This window comes from Nycticebus coucang, chromosome 1 (genome assembly GCF_027406575.1).
Source record: "Nycticebus coucang isolate mNycCou1 chromosome 1, mNycCou1.pri, whole genome shotgun sequence".
NCBI classification, from domain to species: domain Eukaryota; kingdom Metazoa; phylum Chordata; class Mammalia; order Primates; family Lorisidae; genus Nycticebus; species Nycticebus coucang.
In genome coordinates, this window is record NC_069780.1 from 49,879,740 (window position 1) to 49,898,868 (window position 19,129).

General features: G+C 37.9%; 1 pseudogene; it reads left to right on the top strand.

The window, feature by feature from the left end:
* Positions 1–14,942: 14,942 nt before the first annotated feature.
* Positions 14,943–16,059, top strand: LOC128590248 (glyceraldehyde-3-phosphate dehydrogenase-like; annotated as a pseudogene).
* Positions 16,060–19,129: the final 3,070 nt, after the last annotated feature.

Sequence of the window (19,129 nt, forward strand, 5' to 3'; positions counted from 1 at the left end):
GACCATATGAATGGTAGTGTGGGCTTTCTGCCAAGTTGAAGGGACATACACGTGCAATACACACACACACACACACACAGAAGCACTACACACTCACACTCTGATTTTTTTTTAAAGGAGTAAATAGAAATGACCAAAGGCAGTTGAAATGAGCATAGTTGAGAGGTTTTGCTTATTTTCTTAATCTGTGTATATTTATGTCGTTTCAAGTAATTAAGTGAACACAAAAAGTGGCTAATACCTTAACATCTTCTTTTATATAAACAAGGAATCACAGTAGGAGGAAGTCTATTTATATCCTTTCTTGGTGTTCAAATTTACCAATCTCTGCAGCTGAAATGATTACACCAATTTTTGGTGAAGTTAACACCAATTTTTGCGCATGATTACAGCATGTTGATTCCTCATTTATAAACAGCTAAAGCTTATTCTTTGTGCAGTTTGAAGGAGAGGCATACGATACCATTTTATGCATATGAATGCTCATTATTTTTGATGAACAGAAGCAAAAGTTGGAGCATTCCACTGAGCATTAACTGAGAGTTGTTTCTGGTTTTGCCTGACAGTGCTTTTGGTGCATTTTCACTTCTACTTTCCAAACACTTTTTCCCCCCTTTGGAGTTCTTTCCTGATCCTGCGGAGATTCACTTGACAGGGACGTGCCAGGCCTTCAAGCTCCCCTTGGTTTATGGTGTGGGGCCAACAGACAGCCCTGTAACATGCCCCTGCCTCACGACAAGCTTGCAGTGTAGAATGCACCAATTGCGTGAGACGGCGTACAAGACCACATAATAGAGGGGATTATAAGAGAACAAAAATTTCTTTGCTTTATTTATAGTGTCATTGTGGAAGGATGAAAAGCTGTAAGTCAGCTTTGCCTGGGTGTGGACTTGCAATAATCTACTCAAAACTCTGATTGTTCCCTTGACTTTGCCTTGTAAAAGCTTCTGTGGCTTCTGTGGATTATTACTTCATAATGTTTGGACAAACATCAATTAATGTACATCAAAATGTTTCCCTTTGTGTTCCTCCATGAATGGAGGAGACCCAAAAGACACATGGGGCTGGAAATGCTCCTATGGGTATTACAGGAGGCCAGGCTGTGCAGATGGCACAGGTGTGCTGCTAGGTATGTGTTGGGAATGCTGCATTGGGGCTTGGAGTAATTATCAAATCAGACCTCTAAAGAACAGCTTATTGAAAAGCTTAGCTATTAAGAGGACTTCTTCTTTAAACCTAGAAAATTCGTTGTTGAAAATCAGATGAAGCTTGTGAATCTGGCTGTTGAAATTAGAAGCAGCAGAAGTTACATTAGTTTTTGTAGTCACTTGAGAAATTTTTAATCTTTTAAAAAATTTCTCAGAGTTTAAGGTGGAACTTCTTTCAAACAACGGGAATAATAGACATATACTTAGCACAAATGTTTGAAAATATTTATATAATAATGTCCAGAAAAATATGCCCATAGTCATGTTGTTTTATGGAGTTTTAAATAATTTTTTTATATATATTTTGCTTCTTGGTTTATTCTTACAGGGATAAGGGATATTTTCTGCCCATCGTGGAAATTCATGGTCAAACCTTTACTGGTCTTTATTGTCACTTACAAAACACTGACAATAGATCCTTGTCCAGTGTGAGAACACTGCCACTCCAAATATCTCATATGCAATATGTGTTTATCTGCTAATAATGTCTGTATTTTTGTGGCAATTCTTCAGCACACATTAATGTTGTTATTAAACACTGTTGATGATTTGAAAAGGCACAATAGAGTAAAACAGGAATAACCACATTTTCAGGATTATTTTTATGTATTATTGAAATCCCCCCAAGGCCTGGGGGATTTCATTAATGAGCTTCAATAATCAAATCAGGCCAATTTGCTGCCTTCACACATCCCCCTGATTAGAGTGGTATTAAAAGTGCACAATTGTTCATTGATTGTCTTATAAATCAAACTGAAACATTGTTTTTTGCATTAATATCTTGTTAAGTAATTGTTTCAGCAAAAATTATAACAATGTTCTTGTGTTGAAGAAATGATAGTAGCTGGGTTTCAGTAAGAAAGAAGAAAACTCTTCCTTTGTACCAAGGAGGACTATTTGAAAAGCAAGAATCATTTATTTATTTATTTTTTATTTATTTATTATTTTTGTCCTTTTTTTCCCTTTATTTTTTTATTTTATTTTATTTTATTTTTATTGTTGGGGATTCATTGAGGATACAAAAAGCCAGGTTATACTGATTGCATTTGTTAGGTAAAGTCCCTCTTGCAATCGTGTCTTGCCCCCAAAAGGTGTGGCACACAGCGAGGCCCTAACCCCCTCCCTCCTTCCCTCTCTCTGCTCTTCCTTGCCCCACCCCTCCCTCCTTCTTTCTCTGCTCTCCCCTTCCCCTACTCCCATGGTGACCTTAATTGTCATTAATTGTCCTCATATCAAAATTGAGTACATAGGATTCATGCTTCTCCATTTTTGTGATGCTTTACGGAGAATAATGTCTTCTACTTCCATCCAGGTTAATACGAAGGATGTAAAGTCTCCATTTTTTTTAATGGCTGAATAGTATTCCATGGTATACATATACCACAGCTTGTTAATCCATTCCTGGATTGGTGTGCATTTAGGCTGTTTCCACATTTTGGCGATTGTAAATTGAGCTGCAATAAACAGTCTAGTACAAGTGTCCTTATGATAAAAGGATTTCTTTCCTTCTGGGTAGATGCCCAGTAATGGGATTGCAGGATCAAATGGGAGGTCTAGCTTGGGTGCTTTGAGGTTTCTCCATACTTCCTTCCACAAAGGTTGTACTAGTTTGCAGTCCCACCAGCAGTGTAAAAGTGTTCCCTTCTCTCCACATCCACGCCAGCATCTGCAGTTTTGAGATTTTGTGATGTGGGCCATTCTTACTGGGGTTAGATGATATCTCAGGGTTGTTTTGATTTGCATTTCTCTAATATATAGAGATGATGAACATTTTTTCATGTATTTGTTAGCCATTCGTCTGTCGCCTTTAGAGAAAGTTCTATTCATGTCTCTTGCCCATTGATATAAGGGATTGTTGGCTTTTTTCAGGTGGATTAATTTGAGTTCTTTATAGATCCTAGTTATCAAGCTTTTGTTTGATTGAAAATATGCAAATATCCTTTCCCATTGTGTAGGTTGTCTCTTTGCTTTGGTTATTGTCTCCTTAGCTGTACAAAAGCTTTTCAGTTTAATGAAGTCCCATTTGTTTATTTTTGTTGTTGTTGCAATTGCCATGGCAGTCTTCTTCATGAAGTCTTTCCCCAGGCCAATATCTTCCAGTGTTTTTACTATGCTTTCTTGGAGGATTTTTATTGTTTCATGCCTTAAGTCCTTTATCCATCTTGAATCAATTTTTGTGAGTGGGGAAAGGTGTGGGTCCAGTTTCAGTCTTTTACATGTAGACATCCAGTTCTCCCAACACCATTTATTGAATAGGGAGTCTTTCCCCCAAGGTATGCTCTTGTTTGGTTTATCAAAGATTAGGTGGTTGTAAAATGTTAGTTTCATTTCTTGGTTTTCAATTCGATTCCAAGTGTCTATGTCTCTGTTTTTGTGCCAGTACCATGCTGTCTTGAGCACTATGGCTTTGTAGTACGGACTAAAATCTGGTATGCTGATGCCCCCAGCTTTATTTTTGTTACAGAGAACTGCCTTAGCTATACGGGGTTTTTTCCGGTTCCATACAAAACACAGAATCATTTTTTCCAAATCTTGAAAGTACGATGTTGGTATTTTGATAGGAATGGCATTGAATAGGTAGATTGCTTTGGGAAGTATAGACATTTTAACAATGTTGATTCTTCCCATCCATGAACATGGTATGTTCTTCCATTTGTTAATATCCTCTGCTATTTCCTTTCTGAGGATTTCATAGTTTACTTTAAAGAGGTCCTTCACCTCCTTCATTAGGTATATTCCGAGGTATTTCATTTTCTTTGAAACTATGGTGAAGGGAGTTGTGTCCTTAATTAGCTTCTCATCTTGACTGTTATTGGTGTACACAAAGGCTACTGACTTGTGGACATTGATTTTATATCCTGAAACATTACTGTATTTTTTGATGACTTCTAGGAGTCTTGTGGTTGAGTCTTTGGGGTTCTCTAAGTCTAAGATCATGTCGTCAGCAAAGAGGGAGAGTTTGACCTCCTCTGCTCCCATTTGGATTCCCTTTATTTCCTTGTCTTGCCTAATTGTATTGGCTAGAACTTCCAGCACTACGTTGAATAGTAAAGGTGACAGAGGACAACCTTGTCTGGTTCCAGTTCTAAGAGGAAAAGCTTTGAGTTTTACTCCATTCAGTAAAATATTGGCTGTGGGTTTGTCATAGATAGCTTCAATCAGTTTTAGAAATGTGCCACCTATGCCTATACTCTTCAGTGTTCTAATTAGAAAAGGATGCTGGATTTTATCAAATGCTTTTTCTGCATCTATTGAGAGGATCATGTGATCTTTATTTTTGCCTCTGTTAATATGGTGGATAACGTTTATAGACTTGCGTATGTTAAACCAGCCTTGCATCCCTGGGATGAAGCCTACTTGATCATGATGAATGACTTTTTTGATGATAAGCTGTAATCTATTGGCTAGGATTTTGTTGAGAATTTTTGCGTCTATGTTCATGAGTGAGATTGGTCTGAAATTCTCCTTTTTGTTTGGGTCTTTTCCTGGTTTTGGTATCAGGGTGATGTTTGCTTCATAGAATGTGTTGGGGAAGATTCCTTCTTCCTCAATTTTTTGGAATAATTTCTGCAGTACAGGAATAAGCTCTTCCTTGAAGGTTTGATAGAATTCTGGAGTGAAGCCATCTGGACCAGGGCATTTTGTGGTTGGAAGATTTTTTTTATTGTTTCTTTGATCTCAGTGCTTGAAATTGGTCTGTTCAGGAGCTCTATTTCTTCCTGGCTGAGTCTAGGGAGAGGGTGTGATTCCAAATATTGATCCATTTCTTTCACATTGTCAAATTTCTGGGCATAGAGTTTCTGGTAGTATTCAGAGATGATCTCTTGTATCTCTGTGGGATCAGTTGTTATTTCCCCTTTATCATTTCTGATTGAGGTTACTAGAGATTTTACTTTTCTATTCCTCGTTAGTCTGGCCAATGGTTTATCTATTTTATTTATTTTTTCAAAAAACCAACTCCTTGTTTCATTAATTTTCTGAATGATTCTTTTGTTTTCAATTTCATTGATCTCTGATTTGATTTTGGATATTTCTTTTCTTCTACTGAGTTTAGGCTTAGATTGTTCTTCTTTTTCCAATTCCATAAGATCTCTTGTGAGATTGTTGATGTGCTCTCTTTCTGTTTTTCTAATGTAGGCATCTAAAGTGATGAATTTTCCTCTCAAAACTGCTTTTGCAGTATCCCAGAGGTTTTGGTAGCTTGTGTCTTCATTGTTGTTATGCTCAAGGAAGTTAATGATTTCCTGTTTTATTTCTTCCTTCACCCATCTGTTATTCAACAGAAGATTGTTTAGTTTCCATGCCTTTGGCTGGAGTCGAGCATTTTTGTTAGAGTTGAGTTCCACCTTTAGTGCCTTATGGTCTGAGAAGATACAAGGTAAAATTTCAATTCTTTTGATTCTGTTGATAATTGTTTTGTGTCCCAGGATATGATCAATTTTGGAGAATGTTCCATGGGGTGATGAGAAGAATGTATATTCTTTATCTTTGGGATGGAGTGTTCTATATGCGTCTATCAAGCACAGTTGTTCTAGGGTGTCATTTAAGTCTCTTATATCCTTGTTTAATTTCTGTTTAGAGGATCTGTCCAGCTCTGTAAGAGGAGTGTTAAGGTCCCCTGTTATTATGGTATTATCAGATATCATATTGCTCAGACTGAGTAAGGTCTGTTTCAAGAATCTGGGGGCATTTAATTGGGTGCATAGATATTTAGAATTGAAATGTCTTCTTGTTGTATTTTTCCCTTGACCAATATAAAGTGACCACCTTTGTCTTTTTTGACTTTAGTTGCTTTAAATCCACATGTATCTGAAAATAAGATTGCAACTCCTCTTTTCTTCTGAATTCCATTTGCCTGAAAAATTGTCTTCCAACCCTTGACTCGGAGCTTTAATTTGTCTTTTGAAGCCAGATGTGTTTCTTGCAGACAGCAAATGGATGGCTTGTGTTTTTTAATCCAGTCAACCAATCTATGTCTCTTCAGTGGGGAATTCAAGCCATTAACATTTATTGAGATAATTGATAAGTGTGGTAGTATTCTATTCGTCTTATTTGGTGAGAGTCCATTGCTTAGTTTTATCTTTTGCATCAGTGTGGAGGTTAGGTTCTGTCCTTTAATTTCTGAGTTCTTACTTTGCTGCTGATCCATTGTGGTGGTCAGTGTGCAGAACCGGTTGAAGTATTTCCTGTGAAGCTGGTTTTGTTGTGGTGAATTTCCTCAATGTTTTTATATCCGTGAATGATTTGATTTCTCCATCAATTTTGAAGCTTAGCTTAGCAGGGTACAGAATTCTGGGCTGGAAATTGTTCTGTTTAAGTAGATTAAAGGTAGATGACCATTGTCTTCTTGCTTTGAAAGTTTCATTAGAGAAGTCTGCGGTCACTCTGATGGATTTGCCCCTGTAGGTCAACTGAAGCTTACTCCTGGCAGCTTGCAGAATCTTTTCTTTTGTCTTGACTTTGGACAGGTTCATCACAATGTGTCTTGGAGAAGCTCGGTTAGAGTTGAGGCGACCTGGGGTCCGATAGCCCTCTGAAAGCAGTGTGTCAGAATCTTTGGTGATATTTGGGAAATTTTCTTTTATAATATTCTCTAGTATGGCTTCCATGCCTCTGGGGCATTCTTCTTCCCCTTCTGGAATTCCTATAACTCGTATGTTGGAACGCTTCCTAAAGTCCCATAATTCTGACAGTGAACGTTCTTCTTTCTCTCTCTTCTTTTCTGCCTTTTTTACTATCTGAGTTATCTCAAAAACTTTGTCTTCTACCTCTGAAATTCTTTCTTCTGCATGGTCTAACCTGTTGCTGATACTTTCCATTGCATCTTTAAGTTCCCTGATTGACTCTTTCATTTCCTTCAGCTCTGCTATATCCTTTTTATATTATTCATATTGTTTATCTCTGATTTGATTCTGTTTTTGGATTTCCTTTTGGTTATTTTCCACTTTATTAGCAGTTTCCTTCATTGTTTCCATCATTTCTTTCATTGTTTTCAACATGTGTATTCTAAATTCCCTTTCTGTCATTCCTAACATTTCTGTATAGGTGGAATCCTCTGCAGTAGCTACCTCATGGTCCCTTGGCGGGGTTTTTCTGGACTGGTTCTTCATGTTGCCTGGAGTTTTCTGCTGATTCTTCCTCATGGGTGATTTCTTTTATCTGTTTCCTTGCCCTAATTTTCCTTTCACTTCCTCTTGCTCTTTAAGTTCTCGTGCCTGTGGAAGTTGCGGGCGGGTTTAGACGGATTGAACACATGCGACCACTTGCCGGTTTTCCAGTGTTTTAGTCCTCCTCTTGGGGTCCAGAAGTCTCTCGCTGACTCCCTGTATCCTCTCAGGGGGTGATGATACCACCAGCCAGAGATGCCTGGAGTCCTATATCCCCAGACTCACGGTGCCCAGATGCAAGGAAGCTGTTACTCGGCTGCCATCTTGCTCCGCCTATCAGCAAGAATCATTTATTAAACATTAGCCTAAGTAGAGTGAGTGGCAGATGGTCCGCTTAGAGAAAGGGGAGAAACTTGGGTGCTCTGGAAGGACAAGGCAATAAACAGAGCTATTAATGGTTCAGGTTATAACAGAGGCGGGTCTCACCTTGAGGATACACTTGGCGGTGAGGTGAGATAGCATAACATAGACATTTTCCACTTTTTTTTTCGCCAGGGCTGGGTTTGAACCTGTCACCTTTATCATATGGGACCGACGCCCTACTCCTTGAGACACAGGCACTACCCAGACATTTTCCACTTTCAACGGACAGATTCTTTAGCCCCCTGAATGGGTAAAGTTGACATCATATTCTTCTTCCGTTTTAGGCTGGCCATCTGAGGGGGTGATTGGGGAAAAGGCCTTACCTGAGGCCTCTTGTCCTCTTCACATTTAAATATCCCAAGATTAGATTTCTGTTTTTCTGTTATGTTTATAACTGCAACCACAGGCGACCTCTTTCAATATAATCTGATCTTTCCAGTCAGTTAGCTTCTCCGTGCATTATCCATGTGGAGGGAATCCTATTCCATAAAAGCATTGTATTGTATTCGTGTTATATACAACTGACCCTTAAGAGATATGCTTCCACATATGCAAGAAATTGTCTTCTGTTTTTGGCTCTGGACTGTACAAAGCTGTTCTGCTCACTCAATTCAGCTGGAACATTGGAATCCTGTACCCTTTTGTAATTCCAATGTGTGCTCCAAAGACAGGAAACATGGTCTGCTGGAGAAAAGAAAAAAAAAAGGTGGGGCTTTGATGTCCGAAATATCTGGCTTTTGATGCTGTCTCTGCAATGCATATCACAAGATTGTCAGTGACAAGGAGGATTAGTGACAATGTATGACGTGTCCAGCACCTTTTTTTTTGGCATTTGATGGAGGACTTATAAAAGGAAGCTAACTTGGAGAAATAGTCCATGTCTTCCATTTCAGTTCCTTAATTCTGCAGTGAAGAAATGGTAGTATGGGTTTCAGCGGTGTTAGTTTCATTTTATCTAGAAGTACCCGGTAAACTTATGTCTCCCACTTTTGCAATTTGTGAATGTAAAAAGGGACAGAGTATGGAAGGTATTACAAGGATGAAGGAAAATATGGAGGACCAATGAGATATTATGAAAATCATTCACATTTATTTGACGGTACGATTCTTTTAAGACCTCTCACAACAGGAAAGTGGATTTAATTCAGCCCAATAGACCATTGCATTTCTTGTAACATTTCATATTTTCTTGTGCGCATAAGGTTGCTCTATCACAAGCTTGGGTGAAACTTTCCTATGCTGCCTTAGGAGGGATTCTTGACTTGATTAAATTTAATCTATTTTGATGAAAACAGTTATTTAAGAAGATGTTAGACTTCCAAAGTCTTTTTCTGTCAACTTGCTTTCATCGGTTGCCTATCACATGGCTGTATCATTTTTAGACATTAAATGAAAAGCACGTGTAACAGGGCATAGAAATGTACTTTTATTCCATGTTCTTATGGGTAATGCCCAATATGAAATATGGGTTTTCTTGAAGTAGAACACACTATTTTAATTATTACATGCAGTTTAGAAACATGAATATTTATACAATTAGAAAGTTGGAAGCATAGTGCAAATTCTTTCTTGTTGGACTCTGACACAGGCATTACCCCCTCCAATCTGGTCTATAAATGCAGACCAAAAGTTGAAATACTGTGGCAGCCTTAAATTCATTGGTTCTAGAGAAAAATATTGCAAAGGTGGTCACATGAAATAAAATCGTTTATTATTACTGAGCCCCAAAGTTGCTTAGATGACTTTTTTCAGTGTCTATTTCCACTTGAGTGATATAGGTGATTTTGGTATTCGTAACTTTTGTTCTGTTCAGTTCTGTGTGATAAGAATAAAATCACAAAAAAAAGAAGTATGTAGCTTGTTAGAATATTTGAATTGTGCACTTAAGGTTATAAATCAGGCCTTCTTGTAATCCCTTCTTAATTGCTTTTTTCATATTTTTCCCTTTGGGCTCTTTTTTGGAATAGAGATAGGTCTGATTATACATTTCCAAAAATTAATTTGACTCGTGGAAATAGAAAAACCTCCCCTCCCCTCCTCATCTAAAACACGCACGCACACACACACACACAAGCACATACACAACTAAAATTTAGAGCATGAATCAATGTTAGGCTTTTGAGAATATGCCTTTGGTTTGTCCTCATGAAGAATTCTGACTCTGCTATGGGTTCATTTCTAAATTTCCTAGATTAAAAGTAGTCAATAATTTTGATATGCTAGTTTTATTATTTGTTGTTTATTTATTGATGTTAAAATAAATTTGCTTGAGTTCTTATAAGCTATTGGATTTTGTATAAATTGTTTCATTAGCCCTTAAGATTTATAATGAGTCAAATTAATAGTGGTAATTCTGTGTCTGATTATCAGACTGGTAATATTTGATAAGAGAAATAACTCATGTAGGGGTAAGTAAATTGTAAGAGCCAGACAATACCTCATCATCTAAATTTAGTGGTGGAACTTATAATCGTCCCTCAGGGGCAAGATAATATCTATTTATTAAGTCTTTTTCCTTCCTATGTGAGAAGTTTAAGATTTTTCAATTTAGGGAGCCTTTTATAGTAGTAGATTTCTACCACATTTCTGCTGTATCTGTTTCCTTCATTAATTTGGCAGGTAATACGGGGAAAAAAATTTATCAGGTTCTGGATAGGTTCTGTAACTATAGTTGAAAGTGGCAATCTTTTCCATTATTTTGTTTGAAAATATATGTGGCTAACTTTTTTTTACTTAATTTTTATTAAATCATAACTGTATGCATTTATGGGGTACAATGTGATGATTTGATATACAATATGGAATGCTTAAATCAAACTAATTAACTTAACCATCACCTCACTTATTTTTGTGGTATGACATTTTAGAGAATTCTCAAGGAACTAAAAGTTGACCTATTGTTTGATCCTGCAATATTATTACTAGTTATCTACCCAGATGTGGCAAATTGCATAAGTTTTTGTAACTTCTTACTGTTTTCACCCAGCCAATGATAGTAAAAATAGGAACGTTTGAAAAATACATTGAAATTGGTCTTGTTCCTGATTGTCTCACTAGATTGGTGGAATGAATGAGTATGTTTTTCTGGGATACGACATTGCCATTTAAAATGTTCAAAGCAAATAGTCATATCAAGATAGCAAGTCTATGTGCCTTGTCAAAGATGTAAAGGAAAAATTTATGATAAGTCTTAGGACCCCAAATTTAATGCCCTCTTTTGTACATTATACGAGTAAAGCCCCAAATCACTGTTTTTTTTGAGAGTTGGAAGGTGATGAACCAATAAAGGAAAATAATCATTTGTTTTGTTTTCTAACTGGGACTACCAGTAGCTACCAATACTTAAGTCAGAAAATATGTTCTCAACACCGTTCATCCTCCTTCCTTTTGAGCTTTTCTATGCTCATATTGGTACTTACTAGTATGAGCAAGGCAAAAAGAAGTCCATGGCTGGGATCAAGCTTATGCAATATGTTGGTTAGCAGATATATAACTCAATAAAACTGATGACCCTTCCTTATTTCAAGGACACGTTATTCTAAGTCTGAAAGGGATGTTGCATCTTAATCCTCTCTTATCTTCACTTACTTGCCTCTAATCAGATATGAACTGACAAAGAACTTAAGATAGATTGGAAGGGGGATCTAGATTTGAGCAAAAGGCAACAGCACAACGTGGCTTCTACGTGTATTCCCTTAAAGATTCGTCTTCTTGAGTGCATATCCCAATATATGTGTGCTTCAACCACACTGATAAATGTTTTTGACTTAAGACAGTAAGGAAACCCCAGGCCTTTTCGAGACTTCTTGTCTTAATCAAATACTCAGAAAATATTTCAGAGACAAGAGATTAACATAGTTGCTGCAGATAATGAGAATGATGTGGCGTGAGAGAATTTTCACTGAACTTTTGTAGTCAGAGGAATTTGTTTTGCAAGAAGAGCTTGTAGGGAGAGCCAAGACTAGAAAGATGGAGGAGGCTTAGCTTTGAGAAGTGGGAGGCCATCTGGTGTGAGTGACAGTAAGATCGTGGGTATGGCACCGTAGAGGGAGGTTTCCTGATGCTAAGTTTGAATCCTTCCTACCTTACCCATACTCCCTGGGAATGCAGAAGATGCTTACCGTCCATTCTACTCTATTATGTAATCTGCCAGTTTTTTTTTTTTTTCTTCTGGGAATGAAATAATCCTGATTCTTTTAGGCTTTCATCATGGTATCTCTTTCCCAGCCTTTAGCCATTTTCACTGAGTTCTTCTCCACTCTTCATCACAGTCATGACTGTGAGCTTCAAAGGCACTGGCACTGCTGAGTGTGATGGGAACATAACTAAGACTGTCTTTAAAACCATCCTCCACTGGCATAGTGAAATTACTGTACAGTCTTTATTATGTGGTGCAATTTTGGAACTTGGTCTACAGGAGACGTTGCTCAAAGGAAGAAAAATCCTCAGTTTTAATTAATTAAAAATTTTTGTTCTGAAAGAGGAAATTTCAGTAGTATTCTTTGTCTTTCATTTCCCTTGGATTTTTTTTTTTTTCTGTGTGTTAATCTGATCTCTTTGAACCACTGCATTGTATTCTGCTTATTTTAATTGGAGCTGTTAGTCTTGCCTTCTATTGGCAAGGACATTCATTCATTCATTCAGCCACTCAAGAAATATATTTGAACTTTCAGCATGTGAAAAACTATATTCTAGGTGATAACAGTTAAAATGATGAATAGGGATAGACATAGAACCTATATTCCTGTGGAAGAGAGAGATTTGCATAGATGACTGTGTAGTTAAAAATTAAAATGTGTGATTTAAAATAAAAAGATGAAGTTCTATGAGAATAAATAGTAAAGGAACATGACTAGAAATGAGATAAGTCTTCTCTGAGGAAAACAAAGGCACTGGAGCTGAAAGTTGGAAGACAAGTAAGTTCCGGGCAAATATGTCGAGAACTGCATTCTGTGTTGAGGGAACATCATATTGTAGTATTGTACATTTATCATATGTTTGGGATAATGCACTTTCCTTAACTTTGTGTGGTTTCCTTTCAAGTCTTTGCATTTGCTTTGCTTGTTTGCCCTTTATCTTGTTATAAGGAGACCCTCAGTTGAGTTTCTGTTGTACCCTGATCCTCTATTAAGGGATTTGAAACTTTCCTGATTACATACTAAACTTTTGTACTGTATTATACTATCTTCAATTTCAGAGCTGGGTGAATTTATTTGTAGAATGTAATTGAGAACTCAAGATAAGCTTGTATAACTATTTAATCTATCTCAGGTGAGTGAAACTGTTGCTGAAACTTTGGATTTGTAGTTTTTGTCTTAAAACATGAAGGAAATCTAAGACTCTTTTGAGGCTTCTTGTGTTGGGGGTCTTCTAATGGCTATTTATGGGATTTTGCATATGTAGATAAACATAGAAATTACCTTAGAAATAATTCTAATTTCTTAGAGATATTCTTTAGTATTCTTGAAGCAAAAATAGCGTTTGGCCTTCACTTTTCATTTTAGACATTGTTTAATGCAACACAATGCATTCTCCATAAATCCTGTAGTCATGTCTGTGTAGACATGCATCGTTACAGAGGTACACTGTCCTTTTTCCTGCTTATGGAGAACAGGTTCTAAAGTCCCCCACATTCTAAGACAACTTCATAGATTAGGACAGCCTCCTTAAAAGTTGGTGATATTCGTATAATCTATTTCTTTAGCCTGATTCTGGCCTTCCTGTATATCCCATGGTTATATATACATAATAGTTCTGCTTTGATCTGCCCAGTCAAGACTCCCCAAATTCCTGGATTTTCCTTAAATTCTATAGTCCCTAAAATTTGACTTGCCTACAACCCTGACTATTGACTACTATTTACTTCAATGTTTTATTTTGGAGCCCTGGTTGAAAATCCTTGCGTGGTTTTTCTTCAAGCACACAGCAAATGTTATTATCATGGTCCTTGGAATTACAGTGGTTTTTTGATGTCTACTAAGTCATCATTAGAGACAAATGGAGGAAACACAAACAAAGCAGAGATAAAATGATGTTTAGAATATGGTCTTTCTCTTCAGAAGGATTTCATTTTCAATGGCAAGGCCCTTAATTATGAATGATGTTTATCAAAATATGTGAGGCAGGGAGAATGACTTATACAAATCATCCAGTTTGAAGTGAGAAGAATGTTCTACCTACTTCAAGTGGGCACATTCCTTTCCTGCACTGAGCTAATGGAGTTATCATATTACACGATATGGCAATACCAACTGTGATAGTTCTAGACAACTCCTAATAGCTGACCTCCCTCCACCTCCTGCCTCAGCCTTGCCAAATGAAGGACATGACTTTGTTCTTCTTCCTACTCTGAGTACTCACACAACATGGCAAATACGCAGGCAGTCAAGACAGAGAACTTCTTCTCTATTTCTCTCTTTCTTTTTTTTTTTTTTCATTTTGTCACCCTTGTTAGAGTGCCATGGTGTCATAGTTCACAGAAACCTCAAACTTCTGGGCTCAAGCAATTCTCTGACCTCAGTCTCCCAAGTAGCTGGGATTGCAGGCACCCCAATAGCAGGCATGCCCTGCTATTTTTAGAGATGGGGTTTTGCTCTGGCTCGGGCTGGCCTCGAACTCCTAAGCTCTAGGTAGGCAATCCACCTACCTCAGCCTTCCAGAGTGCTAGGATTACAGTCATGAGCTACCATGCAATGTCTATTTCTTAACTCTGAAACTCTTTATGGTATGTTGTCTTCTGGAATCACCTTCTTCATCTACCTGTTTATCTTATTTACTTTTGAAATTCATTAGATCTCTTACCATGATAGTTTTCTCCTCTATGAAGGTGCAAAAGAAAAATTAGATGTAAATAGTATTTTCTCTAAGTAGTTGTATGGAGTTAGCCAAACTGCAGAATCAGAGTAACAGTTCTCATGAAACTTCCCTTACTTTGTACACCAATGGCAATTTCAGAGATTTCCCAGAACCACATTCAGGTCTGATACTTGGCTATTCTGACTCACAGAACTCAGGAAAATGCTATCCTTGTGATTTCAGATTTATGCTCAATCCCTTGCAACACAAAGTATCAACCTCGAGGGAGACAAGAGAACTGAAGGTGTGGAAAAAGTGAAGTAGATCATCTTTAGTGGGCTTTCTGGTCCTCTTGTTTGTCAGAGAGCCACTTCTTCTCCTGCAGCGCCAGCTATATCCCTGAGATACCATGGTGAAAGTGAAGATCGGAATAAATGGCTATGGTTATATCGGGTGCCTGGTCACGAGGGCTGCTTTTAAGTCTGGCAAAGTGGATATTGTCACTATCAATGACCCCCCTTCATTGACCTCAGTTACATGGTCTACATGTTCTAGTATGATTCCACCCACAGCAAATTCCATGGCACAGTTAAGGCTGAGAACAGAAAGCTTGTTATCAATGGAAATTCCATAACCATCTTCCAGGAGTGAGATCCCACCAAAATCGAATGTGGCAAGGCAGGCACTGACTATGGTGTGGAGTCCACTCGTATCTTCACCACCATGGAGAAAGCTGTGGTTCACCTACAGGAGGTTGACAAAAGGTCATCATCTCTGCCCCTTCTGCTGATGCCCCCATGTTTATGATGGGTGTGAACCACAATAAGTACAGCTTCAGCATTGTCAGCAATGAGTCCTGTACCATCAACTGCTTAGTACCCTTGGCCAAGATCATCCATGACAACTTTGGCATCATGGAGGGATTTGTGACCACAGTTCAGGCTGTCACTGCCACCCAGAAGACTGTGGATGGCCCCTTTGGGAAGTTGTGGCATGATGGCCACAAGGCTCACCAGAACATCATCCTTCCCTTGACTAGTGAGCCAAGGCTGTGGGCAAGGTTGTCTCTGAGCTGAATGGGAAGTTCACTGGCATGGTCTTCCATGTCCCCACTGCCACCTAGAAGACTATGGATGGTCCCTCTGGGAAGTTGTGGCATAATGGCTGCAGGGATCTCTAGTATATCATCCCTGGTGAATGGGATACTCACTGGCATGGCCTTCCATGTCCCCACTGTCAACGTGTCAGTCATGGACCTCACCTGCTGTCTGGAGGAGGCTGCCCAATATGATGATATCAAGAAGGTGGTGAAGCAGGTATTGGAGGGCCCCTTAAAGGCATCCTACACTGAGCACCAGGTCGTCTCCTCCGACTTTAGCAGTGACACCCATTCTTCCATCTTTGATGCTGGGGCTGGCATTGACCTCATTGACCACTTTGTCAAACTCATTGCCTAGTATGACAATGAATTTGACTACAGCAACTGGGTGGTGGACTTTATGGCCCACATGGCCTCTAAGGAGTAAGAGCCCCTGGACTGCCAGCCCCAGCCAGAGCATGAGAGGAAGAGAGAGGCCCTCAGCTGCTGGGGTGGCCCTGCCTACTCAGTCTCCCAACTCACTGAGAATCTCCTCTCAACACAATTTCTACATCAGACCCCCTGAAGAATGGGAGGGGCCCAGGAAGCCTTATCTTGTCATGTAACATCAATAAAGTTCCCTATACTCAGCCAAAAAAAAAAAAAAAATTATCTTAGTGGTATCATTTATATGTATGTATGTATGTTAATAGTATTAGTAAACTTAACCTCATTTTGTGGCAAAATGCTCCCAAATCTTTTATTTATTTATTTACTAGTTGGAATTATTTTATTCCTTTATAATTTAAAATTTATTAATTGAGAATCTGGGGTGGGTCAGGCACTATGTTATGAATATAAAAAGCTAACATACTTTTGTAGGAGACATTGTAATACAAAGTTTGTAAAAAAATATGATCATGTTGTCTTTTTCATTGCTTTTTGTGAAATAAAACAAAAATAGAGCATTTATTATAAATGTTATATTTATGAACCAGGCACTGTGGGAACTAAAGTTGAGCCTGTTCCTTAAATTCATGGTCAGAAATGGCATCCTGGAGGGAAGTTTTTCATGTTTGACACATCATATGTACAGTGCTGGACAAATTCCAATGTTAAAATCAAAGTTTAATTATATAAGATGCCCTGAAATTCCCTTCTATGTAGCCACTAAAATAGAAGTTGCACCTACATTTAACAGCTCCTTTTAAAATCACCAACTTGTTTTATTTAACAAAAAGACCCATGATCATTTTTTTTTATCAACTACCAACAAAATCTTGTGTTTGTATCATATTTCCGAAGAAATTCATCTTGTCACTAAGATTGTTTTGAGGCCAAATTATCCCAAATTTTGTCCTTTCAGTGTTCTACTTAAAAGGAAAAAAGTCGGGATTCTTTTTCTCGTCATCCATGAAATCTAGTATCCCGTTAGCTTTGTAATAAACTTCCTCAGGCACATGCAAAATGCTTTAATAAATTATCCATTTAAGACCTAGATAAGATGGGATCACATATTTTGACACTTGATGAAAAATAATTAACATTTATTACATGATTTTTAAAAATTATTTCAGGTTTTAAACCTTGAACATTCTCAAGTCTTAGCAATATAATAAAGACTGAAGGAAAATACCATGTAACTTTATAATATACATGGTAGCTACTCAGCGATTATTGAATACAGGAATCCAAATTTATTTTGTTAAAATTATTTCCTCCTAGAGAACTTTCCAAATAGATTATATCAGGATAAAATAAGACAATGACCAAAGATATTAGAAAAGGTGCCTTCCCAAGAACTTTGCATGTATTAACTCATTTAATTCCCTTAACAACAAAATAGGTGTTAGTCTTATTCTTTCTCAGCAAAGTCTCTAAAATACCTGTTTTCTTCTCTACTTTTGACTCAGCCTGAGTCCCAAGTATTCAGAAAGAAATTCTCCAAAACTTAGAATAAGGAAAGGGATAACTGTATGATTTGTATTGTTAAACTATGGCTTTGTTTAATAAGCTCACCTAAATATCTTCTGTATTAAGAATACAACTTTCTTTGACTTGCTATTTACTGGTATCTATGAGAACATTTTATGGCTTCGTAAGCATAGATCTGAACTTGTATTAAGCCAAGAAGATACACATGTTTATTTTTTCTGGTAGTAATGCAAATGGTATTAGCCCAAGAAAGATCACCTTAAAGTTCATTATCTGGCACTATCAGAAAATAGTCTTTTTGTTGTTGTTGTTGCTGTTCTAATTTAGTGATTTCATATGAGATTTCTTCTTTTCTTTCACTGACTCTATATTCATGGGTCCATGTGTTTCAGAATAATGAACCAGCAAGATAAACTGGCTTTGCATCCTGTTGATTTCCTTATAAATTCAGTAAAACTTTGACAGTGTGTCTGTAGGAGGATCATGTCTTAAAATTTTGAAAATGATATTTGACAACAAATGGCCATTTTCTTAAATTATTCTGTTAATAATAGCTTATTGCATTAGTCCATTTGGGCTGCTAGAAATACTATAAAGTGGGTGGTTTATAAACAACCTTTATTTCTCATAGTTTTGAAGGCTGCAAAGTCCAAGGCTAAGGTGCCAGAAGATTCAGTGTCTGGCGAAGGCCTGTTGCTCATAAACAGCACCTTTTATCTGCATCCTCGCACATTGCAAGGGGCTAGCTGGCTTTCTAAGGTCTCTTTTGTGATCCTGGCATCTCCCCTGCCAGGTAAGTATCTGAGGTTTCTTTTGTAAGAGTGCAAATCCCGATCATCAGGGCTCCACTCTTGTGACCTATTCACCTCCCCCAGAGACCCCATGCCTTAGTATCATCACGTTGGAGTTTGCATTTCAGTTAGTGAATTCTAAGGTGACATAAACATTCATACCAGTTTTCCTTTCCTATAACTTCTGCCCTAACTCACTATCTATCTTGTGTCCTGCTTTTAATCCACTTGCACAACAGAACAAAACCATTGCCCATCATAAGCAGCCCTGATTGAATGTGGACCTTGAGACATTCTGTGTTAGTGGTCTAGGTTTTCCATAACAAGCTACCACAAACTGTGGTGTCTTATACAACAAAGATTTATTCATGCCTCTGTAGCACAAAAGTCCGGAAACCATGCTACCTCTGTGGACACGAAGAGAGAATCCATTTTTTGTCTTTTCCAGCTTCTGAGAGCTGTTGGAATGACTTGAATTGTGGCTGCAAAATTCCAGGTTCTGCCCCATCATCGCAGTGCCTCCTCTTTGTGTGTTCTCCTCTCCGTCTGCCAGATCTTTTTCTCCCTTCCTCTCAATATGAGGATACCTGTCATTGCATTTAGGGCCCACCCAGGATGATGTTTTATATCTCAAGATACTTCATTGCATTTGCAAAACTCCCTTTTCCAAATAGCTAACATTCACTGGTTCTGGGGATTAAGGCATATTGATGTTTTGCAGGGCCACCATCCCACCCACTGTACTACCCTTATGTGGCTACAGCCTGGCTAGCCATTCATTCCTCCCAGTGT